The following is a 13175-nucleotide window of genomic DNA, read 5'->3' on the forward strand; positions in this document are numbered from 1 at the left end:
TTACTGGCCTGAATCTCTACTTTGATCAACCTTTCCCTTTTTGTTACCTTCTTAAATCAGTACCCTTCATATTATCTATAGCGGAAATAATGAACTATGTACTTCAATGCATGAGGCAATTCTTAGTGGTGAAGGAAATAAAAATTTTAAAATTGGAGCATGTCAGAGGAAAGTCAGTAAAAATGCTAGTTCTGTGTGGAAGAGTTCTCTTGGATCAAAGTGATTACATAAGGTTTAAAAATCAAATGGTATGCTTGTTTACTAATATATTATGAGATTTGTTTTCCTTGCAGATGTAAGAAATGAAAAAAAAAAACAAGGCTATGCTAGCATATGGATGCAATTTGTTCAGATGTACAACTGGGCTGAAGCCATCAGTAACCCAGTTATAAATTCTGAACCCCCTGCATTTTCTTATTTCAAAGTATGTTCTCCTCCATTTAAAGACAGAAATCAAAACAGAATTGCTCTGAAAGATATCACACTGAGGGTTCTGAGTAGAAAAAACATCACTGGCAACAGTTTGGACATCAGATTATACCAAGTCTGTCTGAATTTAAACTCATGAACTCTCATATTTAAGTTCAACATAAATCGTTTAGTTTTCAAGTTCCCTTAAGCTAGGAAAATTAAGACTTCCTGTTCTTCAGGGAGAAAAAGGGCCTAAAAACTTAAGGGGTTAGAAAATGTCTTGAAGCTCTTCATAATTGAGCATAAATGAGTCCAAACCATATGGATTGCATTTCCTTTTTTTACTTTGAACACTGAGGGGAAAAACATGTTTGGCAAAACGCTTCTTTTTTTTTTTTCAAGCCCAAATATGTTACTTTCACCCTTGAGCCTTCTTCCCAAGCTGTACCATATGCCTGGAATGTTCCCAGGGCTCTTCAGTCTTTAAGTCTGCAGCTCCTGAGAGGCCTACTTTCTTCAGGAATCCATTCCTGGGTGACTGGAAGAGACATTCCAAATGCCTCCTTACTGGGTGACATACAACTTTGAATACTGTCCTTCCTTCAACGTTTTGCTTAGTGTACACTGTTCGTTGTATTTGCTAAAGGCTTATTTTGTTTATATGCAATAGCTCATGTCATTTATTCTACATCTAACAACCATTAATTTAGCATCTAATGTGTCCAAAGTTTTATGGATAAATGCCTAGGGTAGCCCAGTCTTACATTATACTTAATGATGCAACCCCATATGGAAGACTAGACATAGCCCTGGCTAATAATCCTCAAGTAAGACACAACTTCGAAGAGGGGATTGGAATCGTCCTACCAGAGGAGGAAGTCCCTTGATAATGGGATTGGAAAGGCTCCAATAAATCTTCTTCAGAAGTATCGGATTCATTTGTCTGAATTAATAAGGCTATTTAAAAAGACAAATAGCTCCTAAAATATAGTAGTAAAATTTTAAAACCTGCAATTTGCTTTCTTCTGACTAGCTCACTGAGCTTTCCACAGTAAGGGGGGATATGTGCTTCAATAGGAGTGATAAGGGAATGAGAAAAATTTGGAGGAATGTGCACCATAGATTTTTATTTTAAGATATATCAGAGCTACCTGTTATTTGGGTGAGTTGAGGTTAGGAGAAGGATGAGAGAGAGAGAGAGTGACAGCAAAAGTGTGAGTGTGAGTGAGAACAAGAGCGAGGGGGAGAGAGAGAGAGAAGGAGAGAGAGAGAATGAAAGAGAGAGAGAGAGGTAGAGAGCACAAAGGACCTAGATGGAAGTATACTCGTTTTCATTAGAATTTGACTTATGTTTAGGATATGAGGAGAAAATCCACAGAAAGATAACTCAATTTGGAAAGGAAACTGCCTGTAATATGTATATTGTTTATTTTTCGTATTTATCTTATTTCTTTCCCTAATGAGGTTGTCAGCGTTTTGGAGGGACTTTCTTACACTTTACCATTTGTCACCCTTGCCACTCCCACCCCACCCTCACCTCAACACCTAACTAAGCCTTAGCTCAGAGGGGACATTCAGTATTTGGTTGATTAATTATCGGAGCTATTAAAAGTTTTCCCCAACATGGGGGATGCCCTCAGCACTGTGTTAGGCATTGTCCTTCTGATAACTTTCCTAGGACTCTATGGCGAGGAAGTGAGAGGTAAACTGATAAATCGGTATAATAAGTGGACTTGAAAGTGTGATTTTATGCTGACAAAATAAGAGGAAGTTAATTATTTGGAATATAGCCCTCATCTCTTTTTTTTTTTTTTTTGCGGTACGCCGGCCTCTCACTGTTGTGGCCTCTCCCGTTGCGGAGCACAGGCTCCGGACGCGCAGCCTCAGCGGCCATGGCTCACGGGCCCAGCCGCTCCGCGGCATGTGGGATCCTCCCGGACCGGGGCACGAACCCGTGTCCCCTGCATCAGCAGGCGGACTCTCAACCACTACACCACCAGGGAAGCCCAAAACAGTTTTAATTTAATCACATATCCTCTTCTTTCTCTTTTGCAAAACCTTTAAAATACTGTTTCAATTATACACCATGTCTATCACCAGCAGGATATAGTAGATATATTGGAGTGAAAACAAAGCTGATTAAATTGAACTGTGGAATCTGGGAGCAGCATTCCTGCTGCCAGGGTCTGCTCCATTCCCCCCACCCCTTTTTTTATTTATTGCGGTACGCGGGCCTCTCACTGTTACGTGGCCTCTCCCGTTGTGGAGCGCAGGCTCCGGACGCACAGGCTCAGCGGCCACGGCTCACGGGCCCAGCCGCTCCGCGGCATGTGGGATCCTCCCAGACCGGGGCACGAACCCGTGTCCCCTGCATCGGCAGGCGGACTCTCAGCTACTGCGCCACCAGGGAAGCCCCTAGCCCTCATCTCTTAAGGCTGATAACCACTGGGAGAACATTTCCACATAAACCTTAGAAATCATTTTCAGTCTTAGTGGTTTGGTTTTTTAAAATCCTGTAGGGATTCAAGAGAGAGTGAGCCTCCGAGGAGGAGGTGGGTCTTTTCCATGCCCTGCAATGAGAAGGGTGAGACTTGGTGGGGAACACATTTAAACTGTGCATCCAGAAAGAGGAAGTGAACCATGGTGAAATGCAGAGTAGAAGGAGGTGTCCAAGGCCCAGATGAGATAAGGAGGATGGTAATGCTTATCTTATTTTGATCAACATTAGCAAGCATGTACCAGACACTGGGCTAAACACTTTATATGCATTACCTCATTTAATCAACACAAATTTATGGAATAAGTACTATTATTTCACTCATTTTACAGAGGAGAACACTGAGTTTCAGAGATCAAAGGATTTTCCCAAAGTCACCCAGCTAATATGCAGAAGAAATAGCATAGAAACACACACCTGGGGCTTCCCTGGTGGCGCAGTGGTTGAGAGTCCGCCTGCCGATGCAGGGAACGCGGGTTCGTGCCCCGGTCCGGGAGGATCCCGCATGCCGTGGAGCGGCTGGGCCCGTGAGCCGTGGCTGCTGGGCCTGCGCGTCCGGAGCCTGTGCTCCGCAACGGGAGAGGCCGCAGCGGTGAGAGGCCCGCGTACCGCAAAAAAAAGAAAAAAAAAAAAAGAAAAAAAAAAAGGAACACAGACCTGTGTAGCCCCGTTGAAGCACTTTAGTATACTGTCTTGAGTAGATCTACCTCTTCTGGGTTCCAGGGTGTTCATAAGTGGGGAGAGTAAATGACCATATTTGGTTACATCTCAGTCCCTGGGCTCATGTTATTATAACTTGGGGAACAGGAAGTACTGAGACTATTGAGACAGACTGCAAGTTCTGTCTTTAACCCTTCCCTTTCTGGATGTTTGCTCAGGTGCAACCACCATGCTTCAAGAGGAAGACGTGAAGAAGACGGATCCCGTGGAGGATGTTGTCGAAGCTGGTCAGAATGATGAAGGGACCCAGTGGCATGTCTTTTGAGGGACAGATGAAGAAATGGGAGGTGATTAGCTCAAGAAGAAAAGTCTATTGACGCATGATAACTGTCTTCAAATAGTTGATAGACTGTCACATGGAAGTAGCATTAGGCTTATTCTATGTGGCCGTAGGCGGAAATGTGGGAACAATGTGAGGATGTTAGGGGAAGAAAAATTCTGGATCAATAGAAAACAGCTTCATAAACGTAACACAGAGTTTTATTACATTATATTGTGCCTTGGACCCCTTTACAAATCTGGAAAAGCCTGAGAACTCTTCTCAAAGGAATGTCTTTACGTGCATAAAATAAAATGCATAAGATTACACAGGAAACAAATTATATTGAAATATGAATATTAAAATCTTTAAAAAGTTGAAGCTGTCTGCAATGATTTTAAAGTGGATTGAAAATATTTGTGTTTTTTCGTTATTGATAAATTTGCTAGGGTTTGTTGCCTACATTCATAATAGAAGAAATGGTAAATTTCAGTTAGAGATTAGGAAAAAAATATATTTTCTCCCATCAAAGTTCATGGTACCTCTAAGGGATGTGTGGATTCCACTTTAAGGTCCCCTGAATTAGAGGTATCCAATAGTGGAATGTAAAGTCATGTAAAGTTGTGTTTTTCTTGTCACAGGACAATTTTTTTTCCCCACCATTCTGGCTAAATATACTTTGTTTATTTTTATTGGCGCATGATTGCTTTACAATGTTGGGTTAGTTTCTATTGTAGAACAAACTGAATCAGCTATATGTATACATATATCCCCTCCCTCCTGAGCCTTCCTACCCTGCCCATCCCACCCCTCTAGGTCATCAGAGAGCACCGAGCTGATCTCCCTGTGCTATACAGCAGCTTCCCATTAGCTATCTATTTTACACATGGTAGTGTATATGTCAATGGTACTCTCTCAATTCATCCCACCCTCCGCTTCCCCCTCTGTATCCACAAGTCCATTCTGTACATCTGCGTCTCTTTTTCACAGGACAATTTTTAAAGAGACTGTCAGAGATGTTTAAGTAGGATTCCTGCTTTGATTACATACTGGATGAGAGAAACTCTGCAGGGTACTAATTTTAATATTCTATGTTGAAAACTCTTTAATGGCTTTTACTATCTACAGCAGGGATCTTTAATTTTTTAAGCAGCAGAAGACTTTCTTCAAATTAAAATCTTACATGGTCTCTCATTATATCAAACAGAACAAATGGGATCAGTTTTACACGGAAATGAAGGGCCTCGATCTCTGCCTGCTTAGCTTCCCCACTCACCTCTTTCTCTCTTCCCGATCTGCATCAAATTGAAGTCTCTGTTTTGATTGTGCGATCTCTTCTGAGGAGCCCTGGGGCTCTGTTAAACACAGGATCAAATGTAAGTTCCTTATCTCTGCATTCAAGGCCACGTAAAATCTTACCTCTCAGCTGCTGCTCAACAGAGCACTCATTGTCTCCAAACAACCCACAACATTCCTGACACCTCACCTTTGTTCACGCTGCTCCCCAGTCTGGAATGCCCTACACGCCCTCCTCTCTTTGCCAGTTCCCTAAACTATACCCTCCTTCAAGCTCAAATCAGGTTCCACTTCCTCCAAGAAGTATTGTCTGATCAATCAACCTTGGTGATAGTTCTTACACTCTGATTCATTTTAATACTTTTCTGCATTTGACACTATGTAAGTGATGTTGCTTTGCTTTGGTTGCTGTGTCCATTCTGTCTCACCAGGACAGCAGGAAACCAGGGCTCCTCGATTACCCTTATCTCGGGGGCCCAGTAAAGTATCCTGTACACAGAGGATGCTGAATCAGTTCTTGTCTGTGAAATTCATTTTTCATATTTGTCCTATTTCCCTAAAGAAACCATAAGCTTTTTGTGGACAAGAACATTCTTAGACATTTCATCTGCTGCAATCTCTCTGGAACCTAGCATGATCCAGAATCTACAAGAGGCTTGAACTGGGTAGAGTAGGATTTAGACAGGAAAGGGTTAGATAAGGGCAATTTAGAAGGGATGAAAAATAACATCTAATGTAGAGACAGTTGTATCTGTTGCTGGGGAAGACGACAGATGTTAAGAATAAGCTGTGGAGGGCTACCCTGGAGAGTGAGGGAGCAGGTCAAAACATGATTAGGTAAGCAAAGAATAAGACGTCAGCAAAGAGATAATATGAGTCACAAGAAAGATCAACAGGGATTAACTGGAAACTTGCTCTGAGATAAAAAGCAGGGATAGAACCCTTCTCTTCCTGACCATTCACCAAAGCTCAAACAGCTATGCAGTCCAAGCACAGAAAAAAAATACACTTTTGGGCAAAGACCCTGGTCTTCAAAGAAATATTTGAGATTTCCAAACTCTCATTTGAAAAAACATGGTCAGATGAGGTGTCTCCAAGCCACTGACATCCTAATGTCAGTTTTGTACTACATGTTCAGAAATCCAATTTAATAATAATACTTAGTTATAAGTGCCATGTATTGAAGGCTTATTTATGTGCAAGGCACTGTGATAAATGATTTAGACGAGAGAGGGGACTCTGGAATTTCAGGAAGAGAGTGGATAGGATAAGATAAAATAGGATAATAGGATCAAACGCTTCCAAGAAGTCAACAAGGGTAAGGACTCACAATAAATAACAGGAGCTCACAATGCCAAGGGCTTACCTTGTGACAGACACTGTTTCATGCATTTCACGTTATTTCATTTAACCATCATAAGAACCCTTTGAGCTAAGTATTATTATCCCCATATTAGAGGTGACAAAACTGAGATTCAGAGACATTAATTGACTTATTTTAGGTCACACAGCTTGTATGAATGGCAGAGTGACAGAGTCAGATTTTGAACCCAAGACAGCTTATTTTCATCTGATGTCTTTCCCATGGCTTACACTGCCCCTATTGCTACGTTGTCAAATATCAACCTTAGTTATTTGGGGAAACAAAAAACTCATTCAGTGAAATTGCCAATTGTATGTAGAAATAGGGGCCAGGGAGTTTGAGTGTAATAGAAAGCCAGAAAAATCCCCAAACCTCGCTTGAATCAGACATTTCAGTCTCTTTCCCCATCATATTTCAATACCCCTTCCAAGATCCCTGGAGACACTATAAAGAAATAGCTAATAAATGGCCAATAAGATTTCGATGTCTTGCTTTTCATCTCATGCAGGTGTTGAGAATAAGGAATGTACCAGAGAGCGCAGCAGAGATCTGGGAAGGAAGAGAAAGTGTCCTTTGCAAGATAGGATAAATCAGCTGGAATAATCAGAGGGTGACTGGCCTTTTTGTTTAGGCTGGAGGAGGTTTATAATTTACATTGGGTCAAAGAAGGAGCCAGTGGTCAAGAGGGGAAAGGATTCTGCTGTTTTTTGTTTCTGAACGAAAAATATTTATGTTCAGACAACAGCCCTCTCTCCTCACTAGATCAGAGACATCAGTGGCATTCACCTCAAGCCCTGAGTTAGTAAAGTCATCATGGTTTACCTCAAGGAGAGATACACAGGTATTTACTAAGGGATTCTTGTACTTCAGGTACCTATTTAAAGGGTTTATGCAAATTCAACTGGCTTCAGGGCCAGTTACTGAGCACACATTTGGTCAGATGGCTCCAGACTGCATATTCAAGGCATTCTGTAGCAAGGTCTCTGCATCATTGCAAGCCACTTCTTCCTGATCTTCTCCTACCTAGTCACACCCTCAGAGAATCTGAATGAATCATGTGATGGCATAACCTTTTCCAGGTCCGTGATCTTGTCTGGAATGCATAAATTTCCTCTTCAAATCTTTACTACCCTGTCCTGCTCTTCTTTTTTTCCTTCCTCTGCTTCCTTAGTATCCTTTGCTCCTTTTCTTACTGACACGTATTCACCCCATTCATCAAGTACCTCGAGGGCATACTACTTCATCTTTGGCATCAAGGTAAAAACTGACGTTTGTTTACAAATAAAGCTATCACTTTTCAGCCTGAAAATGTGCTCATGCAGTTCCAGGGAAGAGAGAGGAGAGTACATATTTCTCAAACCTAGAATGCTCTTTCTTTTTTTTTTTTTTGATACACGGGCCTCTCACTGTTGTGGCCTCTCCCGTTGCGGAGCACAGGCTCCGGACACGCAGGCTCAGCGGCCATGGCTCACGGGCCCAGCCGCTCCGCGGCACCTGGGACCTTCCCGGACCGGGGCACGAACCCGTGTCCTCTGCATCGGCAGGCGGACTCTCAACCACTGCGCCACCAGGGAAGCCCTGCTCTTTCTTTTTTAAATCAACTTTATTGAGGTAGAATTTACATCAAATAAAATGTACCGATTTAAAATGTACAGTTCAATTACTTTTGACAAATGTATACACCTGAGTGACATCACTCCTCTCGAGATGTAAAATGGAACATTCCCCAGAAAGTTCCCTCCTACCCCTTTGAAGTCAAAATTCCCATTTTAACCCCTACCTTCTGGCAGCCACTAATCCGTTTCTATCTTTATAGTTTACCCTTTTCTAGAACTTCATATATATGAAATCACATGGTATTACGTTCTTTAATCTGGTGTTTGGAAATTCATCCATGCTATTGCATACGTCAGCAACTTGTTCATTTTAAAATTTCTATGCATCTTTTATTGCTTTCTAATTTATATTTCTTTGTAGAATATACCGCAGTTTATCTGTTGATCAACTTTGGGTTGTTTCCACGTTTTTAGCTATTATAAATGAAACTGCCATGAACAAACGAACAAATGAAAATATTTTTGTGGTGCACAAAATACCTAAATATGGAGTTGCTGGGGTCATCGGGGGATGTACATTTAAACTGATAAGAAACAGCAAAAACTTTTTTCGAAGAGGTTGTTTCGTTTTACATCCTATCTACAACGTATGAGACTTCCAGTTTCTTCACATTCTCACCAACACCTAAGATTGTCACTCTTTTAAACTTTAGCTATTCTAATGGGCATTTGTTTGATCTCATCTTAGCTTTAATTTACATTTCCTTGAAGACTAAAGATGCTGAGCATCTTTTCATGAGCTCATTGGTTTTCCATGTACCTTTTTTGTAAAGTGTTCCAAATCTTTTGCATCCCTTTCTTTTATTAGGCTGCTTGGCTTCTTAATATTGAGTTGGAAGAGTCCTTTATATATTCTGGATGCCAGTACTTAGTCAGATGTGTATACATATATATAATATTTTATGTTCAGACATATGATACATTTCAAGTTAATTTGTGTTCATGGTGTGAGGTAAAGATTCATCCCCCCCCTCAATCTGGATATCTAGTTGATCCAGTTCTATTTGCTGAAAAGACTATCATTTCCACATTGAATTACTTTGAAACTTTTATTAAGACTCAATTGAGCATACATGAATGGGTCTATTTTTTGACTCTATTCTATTCTACTGATCTTACTTGAATATCTTTTCGCCAATACCACACTGCCTTGATTAACTGTAGCTTTATAGTAAATTTTGATATGAAGTACTAATAAGCCTTCTGACTTTGCTTTTCCTTTTCAGGATTGCTTTGGCTATTTTAGGTTCTTTGTATTTTAATATTAACGTTAACATAAACTTGTCCATTTATATAAAGAATTTTGTTAAGCTTTTGACTGAAATTGCACTGAGTCTATAAATCAATTTGGGGGAGAATTGACACCTTTACAAAATTAAGTCTTCTATCATGACCACAGCATATCTCTCCATTTATTTAGCTTTTTTTTTTTTTAACTTTCTTTCAGAAATGATTTATAGTTTTCAACATACAGGTCTAGTACATATTTTGGAAATTTTATCCTTAAGTATTTTTATACATATAAATGGAATTACTTATAAAACTTATTTTTCTAATTGTTTATTGTTAGTATATAGAAACACAGTTAGTTTTACTATAAATTGACCTCATTATCATGTTGCTATTCTCTTGTTGCGATATATCATTATTCTCCAGCTGCTTTTAAGAATTTCTGTCTTTGATTTTTAGATATTTAACTAAGATGTGCCGGAGTGTGGTTTTCATTATAATTAGCCTGCTGGGTTTGCTGAGTTCCTGGATATGTAGCTTGTTTTTTTTTTTCACCAAATTTAATAAAGTTTGAACATTGTTTCTTCAAAAAAAGCTTTCTGCCCATTCTCTCTCTCTCCTTGCCTGTGGGGATGCAATTACATGTATTGAGAGCTTTGTATTATCTCACAGGTTACTGAGGCACTTAACTGTCTTTCAATATTTTTCTCTCTGTTTTTCAGATTGGGTAATTACTATGAGTTTGTCTTCAAACTCACAGATTCCTTCTTCTGCTAACCCCAGTTTGCTTTTTATTTTCTTCCAGTTTGCTTTCAAGCTCTTCTAATGAATTGTTTCATTTCAGATACTTTAAATTTCTAGAGTTTTTTTTAGCTTTGTTTAAATAATTGTATTTAATATTTTGACATTATAATTTGCATTTTACCTTTAATAATGTTTTTTTTTTTTACTGGAGAAATTCGACATGTAACATTGTGCAAGTTTAAGGTATACATCATGTTACTTTGATACACTTATATATTGTAATATGGTTGCCGTCCCTTTATTTTATTTTATTGGAGTATAATTACTTTACAATGTTGTGTTAGTTTCTGCTGTACAATGAAGTGAATCAGCTATATGTATACATATATCCCCTTCCTCTTGAACCTCCCTCCCACCCACCTAGAGTTTTAATGTGGTTCTTCATTATTGTTTTCATTTCTCTGATGAGACTGATTCTGTTTTCTTATTCAAACTGTTCTTTTGGTCAAACCATATTTTCCTTTATATCTTTGAATATATTTTTAACAGCAGCTTTAAAATTCTTGTCTGTTAATTCCAAAATCTGGTCCATCTTGGGGTTGCTTTATATTGATTGCTTTTTCCTTGATTTAGGAGCAAATATTCTTCTTTGCCTGTTGAAAAAAAATTTGAATGTGTTGCTAGACATTTTGGATGATCTATTGTAAGGAATCAATTATGTATGCTGTCTTCCTTTACTTCACTGGAAGTTCTCCTTGCTTATGTGGGGGCTTGGTTATAGGTTTTGTTAGGGTAGGTCTAGAGTAGCCTTTACCCTATAACATTGTCCTTTTCCTAATTCATGTCCTTTCTGTTGTCTTAGCTGAATGCTGGGGATTTTACTGATGTCTTTCCACTCTGGTTGCAGTGGAATTCCAATGTTTTTGAACATCGTGCAACCTCTAGAGTCTCTGTTCCACTGTCAACCCCATAACAGCCTCTTGCTGCTAAGTCTTGCTCGGTTCTGCCCTGCACCTGTATAGCCCAACCCTTAGCCAATGACTTATGGGAACCCCAACAGAGTCATCTGTGAACCCTACTGTACAGTTCTCTGCTCTCTGGTTTCCTTCCCTGAGCTCCAATATCTGTTCCCTCAGCTCAGCAAGACTGTTATGGTCTGCTTGGTGTTTATTTTCCTGTGTCTTGTTCTCAAAATTGTCCCAAAGCAGGGAAATGACATGAATTTGGGGCTTACCTTGTATGTTTTCCTTTTCTTAGTGACCAAAGTCCTGTATTGCCTGTTGTTCAATACCTTAAAAGAGTTGTTTATATTATGTCCAGTCTTATAGTTTTTTAAATAGCAGGAAGGCATGTTTGGTACTAGTCACTCCATCATAAATAGAAGCAGAGGGCTTCCCTGGTGGCGCAGTGGTTGAGAGTTCACCTGCCGATGCAGGGGACACGGGTTCGTGCCCCGGTCCGGGAGGATCCCACATGCCGCGGAGCGGCTGGGCCCGTGAGCCATGGCTGCTGAGCCTGCGCATCTGGAGCCTGTGCTCCGCAACGGGAGAGGCCACAACAGTGAGAGACCCGTGTACTGCAAAAAAAAAAAAAAAAAAAAAAAAAAAAAAAAGAAGCAGATACCTCCCTGCTTTCTTATGCTTTAGCAAATTTTATTTCCAAGTATTATTATTATAGTTATTGTTGTTGATCCTTTATAAAAATTAGGAGATGCTAAATGAATGAGCGAAGATCCAAAGGCAGGCCATTTAACTCTAAATCCCGTGTGCTTTCCATTATACTGTGTTGCCTCTCCATTTAAATAGCTTTCTAGATGCAGTGATTTGATAGATGCTGAAGAGGTACCACTAAAACCAAATCTCTTCCTCCACAGTCTAGCACAGAGATCTGAAGACTTCACTATCTTAATGTCCTTTCTAAAATTTTAGACACCCAGGGATGTTACAATGGTTTAGTAGCAATCAGTCATCTTATAATGGGCTAGAAAGGACCGTAGCAATGATCCAAAACAACTCTTTCATTTTGAGGAAAGTGGGGCAGCAAATAAAACAAGTTATCTGCTTAAGGTCAAACATCTAGTAAATAGAATAACTAAGACTTGAAACATGTTATTCTGTCTGATGTTCTTGCCCCCAGACTCAGCAGCCTCTATGACTGCTTAGAGTCAGACTCTTGGAGAATGGAGCCTAGAACAGTTGCCGTGGAAAAGGTATAACATTTCACAGTCATAGTTGCTTCATTTCTTTTAAAAGGCAATGATGATGTCAGTAAAGTGAGTTATCCCCTTGTCTGGTCATCCTCTGAGAAGTTTCTGTTTTCAGTTCAGAAAATAATCATTAGGCCTGAGCAGGAAACTTTGTCATAGCTATAAGAATATGAGAAGTGAGCCATACCTCCTTCCAGGATGTAATTACTTCTCAACACAGTGCTGACATAGCACTGGGATCAGGTGTTGAAATTTACATGCACTCAAGGGATTTCTAAGGGGAACAAAGCCACCCTTTTTCCTACATTCCAGTTGTGATAACCACATGTAGTATTAATTCAAAGCCTTTCTGAGAATCTGTGGGACCTTTCATGAAAAAGATGAGGTGGACCGGAGACTCCTTCCCTTTAGCCTTCAGTCATTCAGATAGCAGAGTCAGACAGGTAAACATAACATGGCCCCTCTTGATCCTAATTTTAGTTATTTCCCATTGCTCTAAAAGCATGTGCCTTAAACCCTGCTGTAATTTCTCCATCTCCTAGAATTTTCTCACTTTTTTCTATCTACTAGTCAGGCAAAGGAAAGCTAAATTTTCATTTAAGGTTTGACATTGAGAACCTGCCAGAATTACTTCAGCACTTCTCAATTTTGGGTGTGGTTTACTGTCACACAAACCCCCTGCCTCAAACACCAAACCAAAAGGAGACATTGTGAATCTCCTTGCCCTTTCTGAGTTTCTATCAGTAATGAAGAAGACATAAGACGTGGGATTTTTATCAATTGGACAAACTGTAGCTATTATGTCTCACGTTCCAAGACCAGATTCATACAAA

The sequence above is a fragment of the Aethalodelphis obliquidens genome, unplaced genomic scaffold (assembly GCF_003676395.1).
Source record: "Aethalodelphis obliquidens isolate GAN/ISIS:26980383/991018 unplaced genomic scaffold, ASM367639v1 scaffold66, whole genome shotgun sequence".
NCBI lineage: Eukaryota > Metazoa > Chordata > Mammalia > Artiodactyla > Delphinidae > Aethalodelphis > Aethalodelphis obliquidens.